The sequence below is a fragment of the Neoarius graeffei genome, chromosome 17 (assembly GCF_027579695.1).
Source record: "Neoarius graeffei isolate fNeoGra1 chromosome 17, fNeoGra1.pri, whole genome shotgun sequence".
Lineage (NCBI taxonomy): Eukaryota > Metazoa > Chordata > Actinopteri > Siluriformes > Ariidae > Neoarius > Neoarius graeffei.
This window is the reverse complement of record NC_083585.1, coordinates 4,620,811-4,633,916: the sequence shown is the minus strand read 5'-3', so window position 1 is coordinate 4,633,916 and position 13,106 is coordinate 4,620,811. Positions and strand designations below refer to the sequence as shown.

At 37.9% G+C, this 13,106-nt stretch overlaps 1 pseudogene; it reads left to right on the top strand.

Annotated features, from left to right (window-relative positions):
- LOC132901331 (serine/threonine-protein phosphatase 2A 56 kDa regulatory subunit delta isoform-like) overlaps positions 1-12,662 on the top strand; it is a 54,920-nt pseudogene extending 42,258 nt beyond the window's left edge.
- The last annotated feature ends 444 nt before the right edge of the window (positions 12,663-13,106 follow it).

The following is a 13,106-nucleotide window of genomic DNA, read 5'->3' as shown; positions in this document are numbered from 1 at the left end:
GGTCTGTAGCTTGAATAAGTTTAGGCTACTGAATAACACTTTCAGTTAAAGTTGAGTCTGGTGCTTTTGTGCTGACGCTACAATAGCCTACTATCACAATAAATATCCCCCGTAACATTTCCCGTTTTCTACTCATCTTTCTGTGATTGCCCCTCTTTCCCATGGTTGTATGTTGTGGGTGTGGCATTAGGTGGGAAAAGTGCTTTTTAGGGATTCATCAGATCATTCAACTGAGAGCTGGTTTGGACCGAGCTGAGAAATATATTCGCTATGTAGAGAATAATGGCGTTTTTTAAAAGCAATGATGGTGGAAACAAGAATAAAAGAACAGACGAGGAAGAAAGTGTAGTGAAGAAAGCTAGAACGACGGGAGAAGGTGCGGGAAAATTATATAATGAGATGGAAAGCACACACCCCAGTGCAAACATTTAGATGGGAACATACAACGCAGCAGAAAAACAAATAATATACAGTATATACAAATGGTGCATGTCACAACACAGCAGAAAAACAAATATACAACTGGGCATGTTGAGTTGCAGATGTTAATTGCACATTAGTTATAAAAACTCAGGATATTGCACTGTATTTGGTACTGCATTGTATTGGGTATGGATGTAAAAGTGTAGAAATATAAATAAAATATACAAAAGCTATAAAAACTAAAAAGTTGCTCTGTGAGGTTGCACTGTAATAAGTATTGCACTGTATCAGGTAAGCGTGAGAATATTGTCCTTTTAGGTCCTTGTTGGTGCATTGTTGCACCTGCCAGAAGTGGCATCAGTCAGTGCATGTAATTAGCCTTTTTCACATTACGTCACTTGCAGAAGAACCTCACATCCGTTTTCAGCCTTTTGAATGGAAGAAGAAGCGGCATGCTAATATGCTGGCTAACAAGTAGCAACCATAGAAAGTCAGTAAACTTCCTTTCCAAAACAAGGCAGATAGGTGACTGGAATGGTCGCTAACAATATGTAATGATAAACAACAATGCGCAATATTATTATCAATCTTATCTGTGAATGACACAGTTTTGTTAACATATGTTGCCGCCGTATACCTCTTCTTCCATTCAAAAAGCTGAAAACAGATATGAGTTCTCCTGCAAGTGACATAATGTGAAAAAGGCTAATTGTTCAAGGTGGTTATGGCCTGTGGGAAAAAAACTGTTTTTTAGTCTGTTGGTCCTTGCTTTGATGCACCTGTAACGCCTGCCTGAGGGCAGCAAGTCAAAGAACTCAGAGCCAGGGTGGGAGCTGTCCTTGATGATAGCTCTGCTGAGCTCTGCTCTCTGTTTAGCTACTGTTTGTTCATTCATTCAGTTGTTCGTTATTCATTTGTTTGTTCATTCATTAGTTCGTTCATTCATTCATTCATTCTCAATTGACTTTTGCGTTTTGTGTGTTGGTGTGTCTAAGGTTTGTGCTGCAATAAACCTTTAAAATGAAAACCTGCTTGTGCCCCCATTTTTTTCCCCTGTGCTCCTAAAATTTTTAACTTAGGAGCATGTGTGCTCCTGAAAAAAAAGTTAGTGTAGAGCCCTGACTACATCATAGACTCCTTGTCATTGCATCAGGGTTTAACTGGCTGTATAGCTACAGTTGTTACACTGCAATAAGGACAGCACATAGAGCGTACATCCATCAACAGATCAACAACATATTCTATCGGTAAAGTCTCTGAATATCTTCATGCATACATCATTTGGGTCTTCTCTGTTCTTGTTTTGGGGGATTCATACTATGTTTTTTAATTTGATTTTAAATGCTTCTTTTTTTTTAAATTAAGTACTTTAAACATTAATTGTTGTATGGATTGTAGTCTGGAGATTTTATTTATTTATTTATTTATTTATTCATTCATTCATTCGGTGAGTGCTCTTGTTGCAGGTTTATATATGAAACGGAGCATTACAATGGCATTGCAGAGCTCTTGGAAATTCTAGGATGGTAAGCACATGCATTAAACATGTTGCAGTGACAAATCAGACCTATGGGTTGTTCCGCTCTGTGTTGAATTGAATGGACTGTTACATATCACATAACCAGAACATGTATTATTTTCTTCTCCCAGTATAATTAATGGTTTTGCGCTGCCGTTGAAAGAGAAGCACAAAATGTTCCTGATTCGAGTGCTCCTGCCACTGCACAAGGTCAAGTCACTGAGTGTCTGTCACCCTCAGGTATTTTTCTATTAATTACCCCCTTTTTTAGGCTTGCATTTGATGTAAAAACTCTCTTAAGGACTAGAGTATTCATGTTCAATAGTTTTTTTTTTCCTATAATACTGATGCACTTTAGGATTGACTAATTAAAAGTTTCTGTTCATCAGATAGTCTTAGAGCAGAAATACAAATGTGGAAAGCACAAGTTGCTCAGGGCCTTAATTAAGGTTCAGTGGTGTTGGCTACTTTTAGTATTTGTGATGAGTGGCTCAGAGGTCTTTTTCCTTTTCCTGCAGCTGGCATATTGTGGTGTTCAGTTTTTGGAAAAAGACAGCAGTCTTACTGAACCGGTATGTACTACAGCCTTTCCACCTCTAATCATTTTGAATTACGTTTTTTTTTTTTTTTTTCAATGGGTGGACATTTTAGTGCTTTTCTCACATTCTATTGGCTCAATCTATACATTTTCATGCTCCAGGTTATAATGGGTCTCTTGAAGTTCTGACCCAAGACCCATAGTCCTAAAGAGGTGATGTTCCTGAATGAGCTGGAGGAAATCCTGGATGTCATTGAGCCTTCAGAGTTTGTAAAAGTTATGGAGCCTCTGTTTAGACAGCTTGCCAAGTGTGTATCAAGTCCACACTTTCAGGTAAGCAACCATGCGACCTACCAGCAAGAGTGTATTTCTGTGGATAATACTGATGCCAGGTGCACATATACTTGCTTAATGTTCTGTGGATTAAATGTTTTTTGTTTTTGTTGCCCCCCCAAAATTGTTGTTTTATTTTGAGTATACCAGTTTTGTAGTAAATTCATATCCTACGCCTTGCTACAATGTCCAGGAACAGTGAGTGACTCCATATTCAAATATTGGATGCCGATCTGCTTTGGAGTGCCCAGTCAGAAAACTACGACGTGTTTTCTTGTCCATCCATTAGGGTGGATTACCATTTATGGAAGGAAAGCCTCAAATGTTGTTTCTGACCATGTTGCATTCTGGGGGCTAGCCCAACTAAACTAAACTTGAAGACTTTCATCGCAAACTGCGATAAGCGCCATATTTGAAATTTTGGAACCAATATACATAGGAGATTGTCAATAGTAAGTTCTATTTATATCTCAGATCATTTTTTGTCAAAACGCGACACATCCCATTGCTTTTACTGCATGAAGTTCCACTTATTTTTTAATCAAACCGCGATATCCGCCACTCTAATTTTCTTCCGGATCGCACTGTATCTGCTCAGCCAATCAGCGTTCTTGATTTGTCCAATATGGCGGCACCCATGATTGTTTGAAGTGACGCTGAATCGAGAACTATTCTCTGCTAAAAATGAATGATTTCCACAGATTAGAGGATAAAATTCTGGTTTTACTGAAGCCAAGAAAAAGAGGGAGGACTAGAATATCATGAGCGTGAAATAAAGAAGCAAAGAAGGTATTCTGCTGGTGGAAAGGTGCCTCAAATTGGGTGTACTCACAATGCACGGGATAATCGTTCTCTCGGTCATGCGGACAAACTTTCCAATGATGATTTAGCTTTTAATGCTGGAGAGAAGCAGGCCAGGACATAAAATGGGACAAAAGATTAAAAGAACAAACTATTTTAGACGAGGCATGTGGGGTTTTCTTGTAAACTGATTTGTGCACATCTGTATTTTAGTTCTGTTGCTAGCTTTAAAAAATTGAGCATAGGGGTGAACCATCATGGTGCTTTTACCACATAACTCTTCAGAGCCTTCTTGTCACAAAGGGTAAATGCTACAATTAAGTGTAAAGTTTCACACTTATTATGCTTGGGAGGACTTTTTTTTTAATTTAAGAAACTATATTGTGACCATTGGTGGTGTAGTGGTTAGCGCTGTCGCCTCACAGCAAGAAGGTCCAGGTTCGAGCCCCGTGGCCGGTGAGGGCCTTTCTGTGCGGAGTTTGCATGTTCTCCCCGTGTCCGCGTGGGTTTCCTCCGGGTGCTCCGGTTTCCCCCACAGTCCAAAGACATGCAGGTTAGGTTAACTGGTGACTCTAAATTGACCGTAGGTGTGAATGTGAGTGTGAATGGTTGTCTGTGTCTATGTGTCAGCCCTGTGATGACCTGGCGACTTGTCCAGGGTGTACCCCGCCTTTCGCCCGTAGTCAGCTGGGATAGGCTCCAGCTTGCCTGCGACCCTGTAGAACAGGATAAAGCGGCTAGAGATAATGAGATGTGAGAAAGCATTTTGTGGAAAAAAATGGTTGAATGGTTTTATAGCATTTTGAGAAAAAAATAAAATTTTTTTCATTTTGCATGAGAAGGATTTTATCAGAACATGTCATATGACTTAGAGTAGTTTATCATAAACTTTTCAAATAACATTATCAGTTTCATTAAGAGATTTTTTGGGCTTTTTTTCACCTTTATTGGATAGGACAGTGTAGAGACAGGAAATGAGTGGGAGGGAGAGACGGGGAGGGATCGGGAAATGACCTCGGGTCGGAATTGAACCCGGGTTCCCGGATTTATGATATGGCACCTTATCCACCTGAGCCACGACGCCCCAACCAGTTTCAGTTTTCAATAATGCACAATAAAAAATGGCTTTTTCTCAAATTAGCAAAACTGGATATAGCATTTTGCATTGAAAGTCTTCACTTTATCCTCACCTGTTAACTAAAATGGACACTTTATGTTTCAGGTTGCTGAGAGGGCACTGTATTACTGGAACAATGAGTATATCATGAGTCTGATCAGTGACAATGCTGCCAAAATCCTCCCCATCATGTTCCCTGCTCTTTATAAGAACTCCAAAAGTCATTGGAACAAGTAAGGAACCCACGTGACCTGCACTGTTATGGCTCATGAACACGGGATTGACCATCTCATCATGTGTACAGCAAGAACAAAAACATGCATGTTGGTTCCTATGCATAGCTTTTCCTATATTGCTAGTGCTTTTTGTTGTCCTGTAGTAACGGTGGTCCACTTTTCAGGGTTCCCGCGGGTCCTTAAAAAGTCTTAAATACAACTTTCGGTTTTCAAGGCCTAAAAACATCTTAAATTGTTTGGAATGACTGGAATTTTCGAAAGGGAGGTATTAAATTTAATATTGGACCGAACGAGTGAAATGTCTCCATCCGGTTTGGGGTATTTTTTTAACCGTAATTTTAAAAGTGACCAGCGTACCTTTTGGGGGCAGCATCGGTTCTGTGCGTTCTGTAGATCAAGAGCTAACGCTAGGAGGCTACTGGAGGCAGTGTGGTGTGGTGCGGTGGTTGTGAAGAGTGAGAGATGCGCAGGTAGCTTATGTGGGCGCTAGAAAGCGTTGATAATTATGGGAAGATGTCTGTTTAACGACAAGTGGTTGGGGGATGACAAATACCCCCCAAATAAGGAGAAGAATCGTTTGCGATAGAAAGCGCTGGATCACACAAATGTGTTTAAAGACGGTACCGCAGCGCTGGGGACACGGCGGACTGGGAAACTGGTTTTTCACGGACACGAGAGGTGTGTGTGTGTGTGTGTGTGTGTTAGAGGTCAAGCGCTCCGGAGTGAAACGCAGGGGGGTTCGCGCATGCGCACAAGAGTCAGGTGGAAAATGGGACTTATAGGAAATAATAATAATAATAATAATAATAATAATAATAATAATAATGATTAGCATCATTTTTTTACATAATTAACATTGTTTATTGTACTAAGTTTAATATAAATATATAAACAACCTTTATTTCAAAACTCAATTAAAAAGAACTCCAGAAAATACAATAATTCTAAATATAGTACAATATAAATAATTTGTACAAAGTTTTTTAGTTTTATTACTTATCATCTACAACAGTGTTTTTAATATAATAATAAGAATAATATTAACAACCACTAATAATAATTAGTAGTAATAGTAATTATTATTGATTATTAATCATTACTACTTATGAATTAGTGATTTAACAAGTACTAGGGATTATTAAATGTTATAAAATTAAGTTATTAAAAATTATTACAAATAATTATTAAAACGTAGTAATTGGTAGAATACAAACAAATACTCATGGATTATAGATAACTTTTTTTTAAATAGTGAACATTGATATAAAATAACTATACTACTACTACTACTACTACTAAACAATAATACTACTAGTAATACTTGTTAATGTTATTATTATTAGTTCAATTGTTATATCAATGTTCACTATTAAAAACAAATGATCTATAATCCATGAATAATTGTTTGTATACTACTACTAATAATAATTACTACTTTTTTAATAATAATTTTAACTAATCTTATAACTCAATTTTATAGCATTTTAATAATCACTATTATTTATTAGTATAATTTAGTAGTTGATAATAATTACTAGTTATTATTAAATTACATTTTGATAATCACTGCTTATTAATTAAGTAGTAATTAATAATACTGAATTATAATAATTGCTACGCTATTATTAATTAATATAGCTAATAAGTAGTGATTAAAATGTTATAAAATTGAGTTATTTTTTTATTATTATTAAAAAAGTAATTATTATTAGTAGTAGTAATACAAACAATTATTCATGGATTATAGATAATAATTAATGATTATTTTTGAATAATGAACATTGATATAACAATTGCACTGATGATAATTAGTTTACAGTTATTACAACACATTGATTAATATTGATAATGGTTATGAAAGGTGACAGTTGTTTTTCTGTGTTTAATGTAATGCTCTGATGATTGTATGACTGCATAAACAGGTTTATGCTGTTACCTGCTATAATGCAGAAGATACTCGAGAACTTCCTCAGCCAGCTGTATACTGTACAACACTCAGACTGATTTTGCTGTCGGACACAAAATCACACATCAAAGATAATCTTTGGGGATTGAAATAATGCCGGCTAAGGTTGTTCAGCTGGTTCTACTTGCTGTTTATTGTTTTCGTTTTTGAAATGATTCATGGTGTTTTCTCCAGTAAACACCAGTCTTCTCCTTGCTGCTACAGTAGTTCTGCAGGCCCAGAACACACGACTTTGCTTCAGCTGTTTGCATGTCTAACAGTTGCCATTGATGCACCCTGTTGTTCACCAATTGTGTGCATTCTGCTTAAAATTAGTAAAAAAAAATCTATTGCAGAAAACAGTTTTAAGTTGTCATATTTATCATTTTCTTTGCCATGGTACAGTCTTAATTTTTCCATTTAGAGGTCTTGAAAAGGTCTTAAGTCTTTAAATTTGTACTTGAAAAATGTGCAGATACCCTGTCTTTTTGCTGCAGGACAATCCATGGACTTATTTACAGTGCGCTAAAGCTTTTTATGGAGATGAACCAGAAGCTGTTTGATGATTGCACTCAGCAGTACAAAGCCGAGAAGCAAAAGTAAGGAGTAAAGAGAACTAGAAAAATGGAGTCATATGCTAGAATGAGAAGAGGCAAAGAGAAATACATAGTCTCTGCATAATGTCTCCACACAGTTATGTTACTGTAAGCAACACTTGGCTTTGCTTTTCATTGTATATGTAGCTTTTGTTATCCAGGTGTTTTTATCAATACCCAAAGAGACCCGTATGCCTTTGTTTATGCAGTTCTGATACAAATCCCTGTTTGTGACACACAGTATATTGTTCTGTTTTCCCACTTCCTAGGGAGAAGTACAAACTTAAAGTGCCATTTCACCATTGGATGTATTCTTTGGCATAAAATACAATATATTTTGACAACATATATAAATGGTATCACTAGATAGAGAAATCTTTTAGCTTCAAAATGATATATCAAACATAATTTTTTGACAACGACAAGTATATTAATTTTGCGACCAAAGTCACCTACCCTTTTAATTTCCGCGCGTGATGTCATCGGCAGGTTCCCCTTCTTGTGTACCACGTGACGTGTGACGTGGCACACATTATCAGCAATGGCAGATAGAACGCGATAAAAATAATACCAATAAATCTAGCTAATACCAATAAATCTAGCTAACTGAAAGATTAACTCAAAATTTTTCGCAATTTTTTTGGCCCCCATATACGAGGAGAAATGACTCTCTCACTTTGGGGGTTTCCTGGTCTAAAAATAGACCGACACGTGGTACACAAGAAGGGGAACCTGCCGATGACATCACGTTTCACTACCGCGCGGAAATTAAAAGGGTAGGTGACTTTGGTCGCAAAATTAATATACTTGTCGTTGTCAAAAAATTATGTTTGATATATCATTTTGAAGCTAAAAGATTTCTCTGTCTAGTCATGTTGTCATAAAATATATTGTATTTTATGCCAAAGAATACATCCAATGGTGGAATGGCACTTTAAGGAGCGGGAAGAGACCTGGCACAAGATTGAACAGCTTGCTAAACAAAATCCTCAGGTGAAGATTGCAAGCCTTGCTGTATCACTCAGACAAAATCAAATAAATCTAATTTATAAAAGATAAAGAAATAATTTTAAATTCTTAGATAAGAATTGAAAACACATCCATGTTGACCTAGTTGGCTCCTGCTTAGTTCAAATGAAAATCTGTGGTCTTGGGGTTTTTTTCTTTTTTTTTCCCACTTTTTATACTTTAATGCTTAAAACTTGGCCTTATTCTGAGAACAGGCCTTAAAGAATCATGTAGTTTAGTTATGGGGTGTATGTGTGTGTAATATACTCTATACAGGGTTAGTCAAAAGCATGTTAACACTTAAATGGTAGAAACCAGTCGGATCTGTAGTGGAAGTTCATCAGTGGTATACTGCTGCACCATCAGTAAGTAGACGTCTGACGTCACTGTTGGGGTGTCAAAAAAGTCAGGCCCAATTACACCAGCAGCGGTCTCGGTGCACCACACATTGAGGAGAAAAATAATCCATTAGTGTTAACCTAATTTTGACTGTGTGTATGTATGACGCCATATAACCAAGTTTGTTCTGTGTGAGTGTATTTAAAATTAAATCCATAACCTTTTTTTATTTTGTCAGATTACTAAGATCCATCCTAGTCTCCGACCTGGTCTGCCTCCAGATGCGGTCAGTCATTCCTCTCTTCTGTTAAATTTAAGGCAGTTGAATTATTTTTGCAGAATGGTACTCCTAAGCAGCTTTTTAAACATTTGTTTGGTTTCTCTGAGTAAGGTCATGTGTATGTCTGTCTGTACATGAACAGTATATAATGTATAATGAAAACCAAGGGATACCCCACTATTTCATGGAGACAGAGACTCCCACTGTTGAGGACATCCAGCTGCTGAAGAAGACTGTGGAATCTGAGGCCTCACAGGTATGGCTACAATATTTAGCTGATCAGCCACCTCATTACTGAGCAGAAGCTTTACATTTTTAGTAGTTCTGCCATTCAACTGAAATTCAGCCTAAACACAGTTACTGAGCACTTTCTTAAGAACACCTGTACACCTGCTCATTCATTCATTTACCTAATCAGCCAATCATGTGGTAGCAGTGCAATACATAAAATCATGCAGATAAGGGCCAGCAGCTTCAGGTAATGTTCACATCCCCCATCAGAATGGGGGGGGCGGGACTTTGTGTTCAGCAGTTCTGTGGACGGAAACCCCTTGTTGAGAGAATGGCCGGAGTAGTTGGAGCTGACAGAGAGGCTACAGTAACTCAGATAATCACTCGGAAAAATTGGTGAACAGAAAAACATTTCAGAATGCACAGCATATCGAACCTTGAGGCAGATTGGCTATAACAGCAGGGAGAGCATGTCAGAGTCCAATTCTGTCAGTCAAGAACAGAAAGCTGAGGCTGCAGTGGGCACAGGCTCACTAAAACTGGACATCTAAAGACTGAAAAAATCATAGCCTGGTCTGATGAATCTCGATTTTTGCTGAGGCACACATATGGTAGGGTCAGAATTTGGCACCAACTGCATGAATCCATGGACCCAACCTGCAATGTGTCAACAGTCCAGGCTGGTGGAGGTTGTGTAATGGTGTGGGGAATTATTATTTTTTTCTTCATGGTACATTTTGGGCAGTTAATGCCAAACAGTCATCGTTTGAATGCCCCAGACTATTTGAGTATTGTTGCTGATCATGTGCATCTCTTCATGGCCACAATTACCATCTTCTAATGGCTCCTTCCAGCATAATGCACCATGTCATGAAGCAAAAGTCGTCTCAAACTGGTTTCATGAACATAAAATTCACTGTTTAGTGCCTTCCCAGTCCCCGGATCTGTATTCAATAGAACACCCTTGTGATGTGGTAGAACAGCATGAAAGTGCACCTGAAAAATCTGCAGGAACTGCATGATGTAATTATGTCAACACGGACCAGAATATCAAAGGAATGTTTCCAACATCTTGTGGAATCCATGCCATGAAGAATTGAGGCTGTTTTGAGAGCAAAAGGAGGCCCTACTCAGTGTATAGTATAGTGTTCCTGACTATACTAGTCGTACCCTAACATGTAAAAATACTTGTACCACAGCACAGTTGAATTCTCAACTTGGAAGGTGTGCATAAACTAACTTTATAACAGCATGACTCTCTGACAATAGTTCTGCCTTTTAATATACATGATGGATTTATATTAATGCTACAATTGTAATGTTATTGTTTCCATAGTAACAGCTCATTCATAGGGACTTGTATGGAAGATGCTCCACATAATCTAAGGCTAATAATAAATTAATTAAAATTAAAAAAAACTTGCATTTTCAACAAAGAGAATAATAATCGTTAATGTGGCTTAGCTTTTTTGGGAAATGTTTGTCAGCGTTTTTTAATGGTCAATTTCCTGACAGTCTTCAGAGAAAGAGAGGAGTTTATGATTTCTGTTTCCTCAGTCGCATGACAGGCTGCTGTCATATGCTCTCCCCTCTTCTTAACTTCAAGAGAAAATGAGAAGGTAACTAACCAACTGCTCATAAGCGGTAGAAACGATGATGGGAACAAAGTTGTTTTGTGGCTGTTCCATACCATTAAATCTAACTATAGGCAGTTTAAAAAGTGTGATGCGTAATTTAGAAACAAATTAAACATTGTAATCATTGGCCTATCTTTCTGGTAAAAGAGGAATAACCTATAATGCAGTAAGCCACTTTACTTCTCTAACAGTCCTCTGCTTTGTGTTGTGCCATATCGCACTACCCCAACATGGATTAGATTTGTATAACAGCACGGTCTGTTGTGTGCTGTTCCTTACATGATGTATACTTGCACCAGCTTGTCTTCTTAGTCCCAAACATTTTGTAGAGGTCACCGAGATGGAGAGTTGTCAACAAGCTGGTCATCAGTGCCCTCGTTTATGAACTTTGTGTTGGAAAAAGTTATAAATTTAGAGTTGTGTGTACAATAAAATTCATTGCTTCATTGGTACACAAATGATGAAACCTGAACAGTTTGCAATTTTCATAGAGACTAAGTACATGTGGGGTTGTACAGTGGTTAGCACTGTTGGCTCACAGCAAGAAAATCCTGAGTTCGAACCTCGCAGCTGACTGGGGTTTTTGCGTTACCCCTTTTTGACCAACAGGGAACCTTTTCTTGAACTGGTTCCGTTCAGGATTCTTTGAACCTTGGTACCAGGTAACATTTTCACCAGTTTTGAGTGGAACCAGTGTAATCAAGGATGCGCCATGAATGGAGGGCATTGCAGGACGGATAAACAGTAATAGCAAGATGGCAGAGTGCATTGATTACCTGCAAGATTTTGTTCTGTTAAAGCAGATATTAGTTCTCTTTTTTTTTTTTTTAAATGAAGACGTATCCTTTTTCATTGTGTTCTCCATTACTGCGCTCCGCTTCCTCTCCAACCTAATGAAGCTCTCTGATGTCACAGTTTGTGCTGGGGAGGGGATGCTATAATTTGGTTCCAGCTGGGAACCAGCTTTTCAGGTTCCAAACCAAGTAATTTTTCATTAAAATGCTCTGAATGGTTCACGCACCAAATTTTGAACCAGAACAAAAACGGATCCCTGTTGGTCGAAAAGGGGCATATGTGGAGTTTGCATGTTCTCCCCATGCTGACATGTTTCCTGCGGCTTCCTCCCACAGTCCAAAGATCCAGGATTAGTTCAACTGGCTACTCTAAGTTGCCTGTGTGTGTGAATGGCAGCAGGTGAAAATACATTTTGTGCACAAAGTCTCATCAAATGTCTAATTCCTTTTAGGGAACGAAGGACATAAAGAAGGACAAGGTGCTGATGCGACGGACGTCAGAGCTGCCGCAGGATGTGTACATTATAAAGGCTCTGGAGGCCCACAAGCGAGCAGAAGAGTAGAGTACCTTACTGCTAATCAGGAAGTCCTCTGACTGAGGAACACCACAACAAGTCACCTGTACCACGTCTAGACTGTCCCACTCGTATTAGGCACTCTACAGGAAGTGTAGAGCTGCTTGTTTCTTGCATAACCTAGCTCAGTGCTTCTCAAACTTTTTCTATCATTCCCCACCTCAGAAGAAGGGGATTTTTCTGTGCCCCACTTGTCCCATATCACACCAACAAAATGGTAAAAAAAAAATACACAAGTTCATATTTTTCAATTTATTGAGGTAACATCAATTTGTAGCAATTTCTATTGTATAACAACATCAGATTCATTCAATATGTTCAAAATAAAAATGTTAAAAATAACTCAAGTTCACAATTTTTCAAAATTTATTTAAGTAACATAAATTTCTATCTAGTGTCTCTCAACACCAGCAACATTAAGAACAATGTTTAAAAATAAAAAAATATATAGAAAATGGGCAAATTAAATAAATTGTGCTTAAGTTTGTCACTTTTTAAACTTTACAAAGAGGCAGGGCAGAGGCAGGTGAACAAATGACTGCCTTCACAGCATTAGTGACTGCAATGGGCCTGTTTTGTGCTACAGATTTTTTCGAAATGGGGTTGAATGCTTGAAACTACCACTCTCAAGTCATGCTCAATGTCAAGCTGAGATCTGTACTTTGTTTTTAGCGAAGCAACTGCTGAAAAACCAATCTCACAGAGATGAGATGTAGCAAAGGGAAGAAGAATGC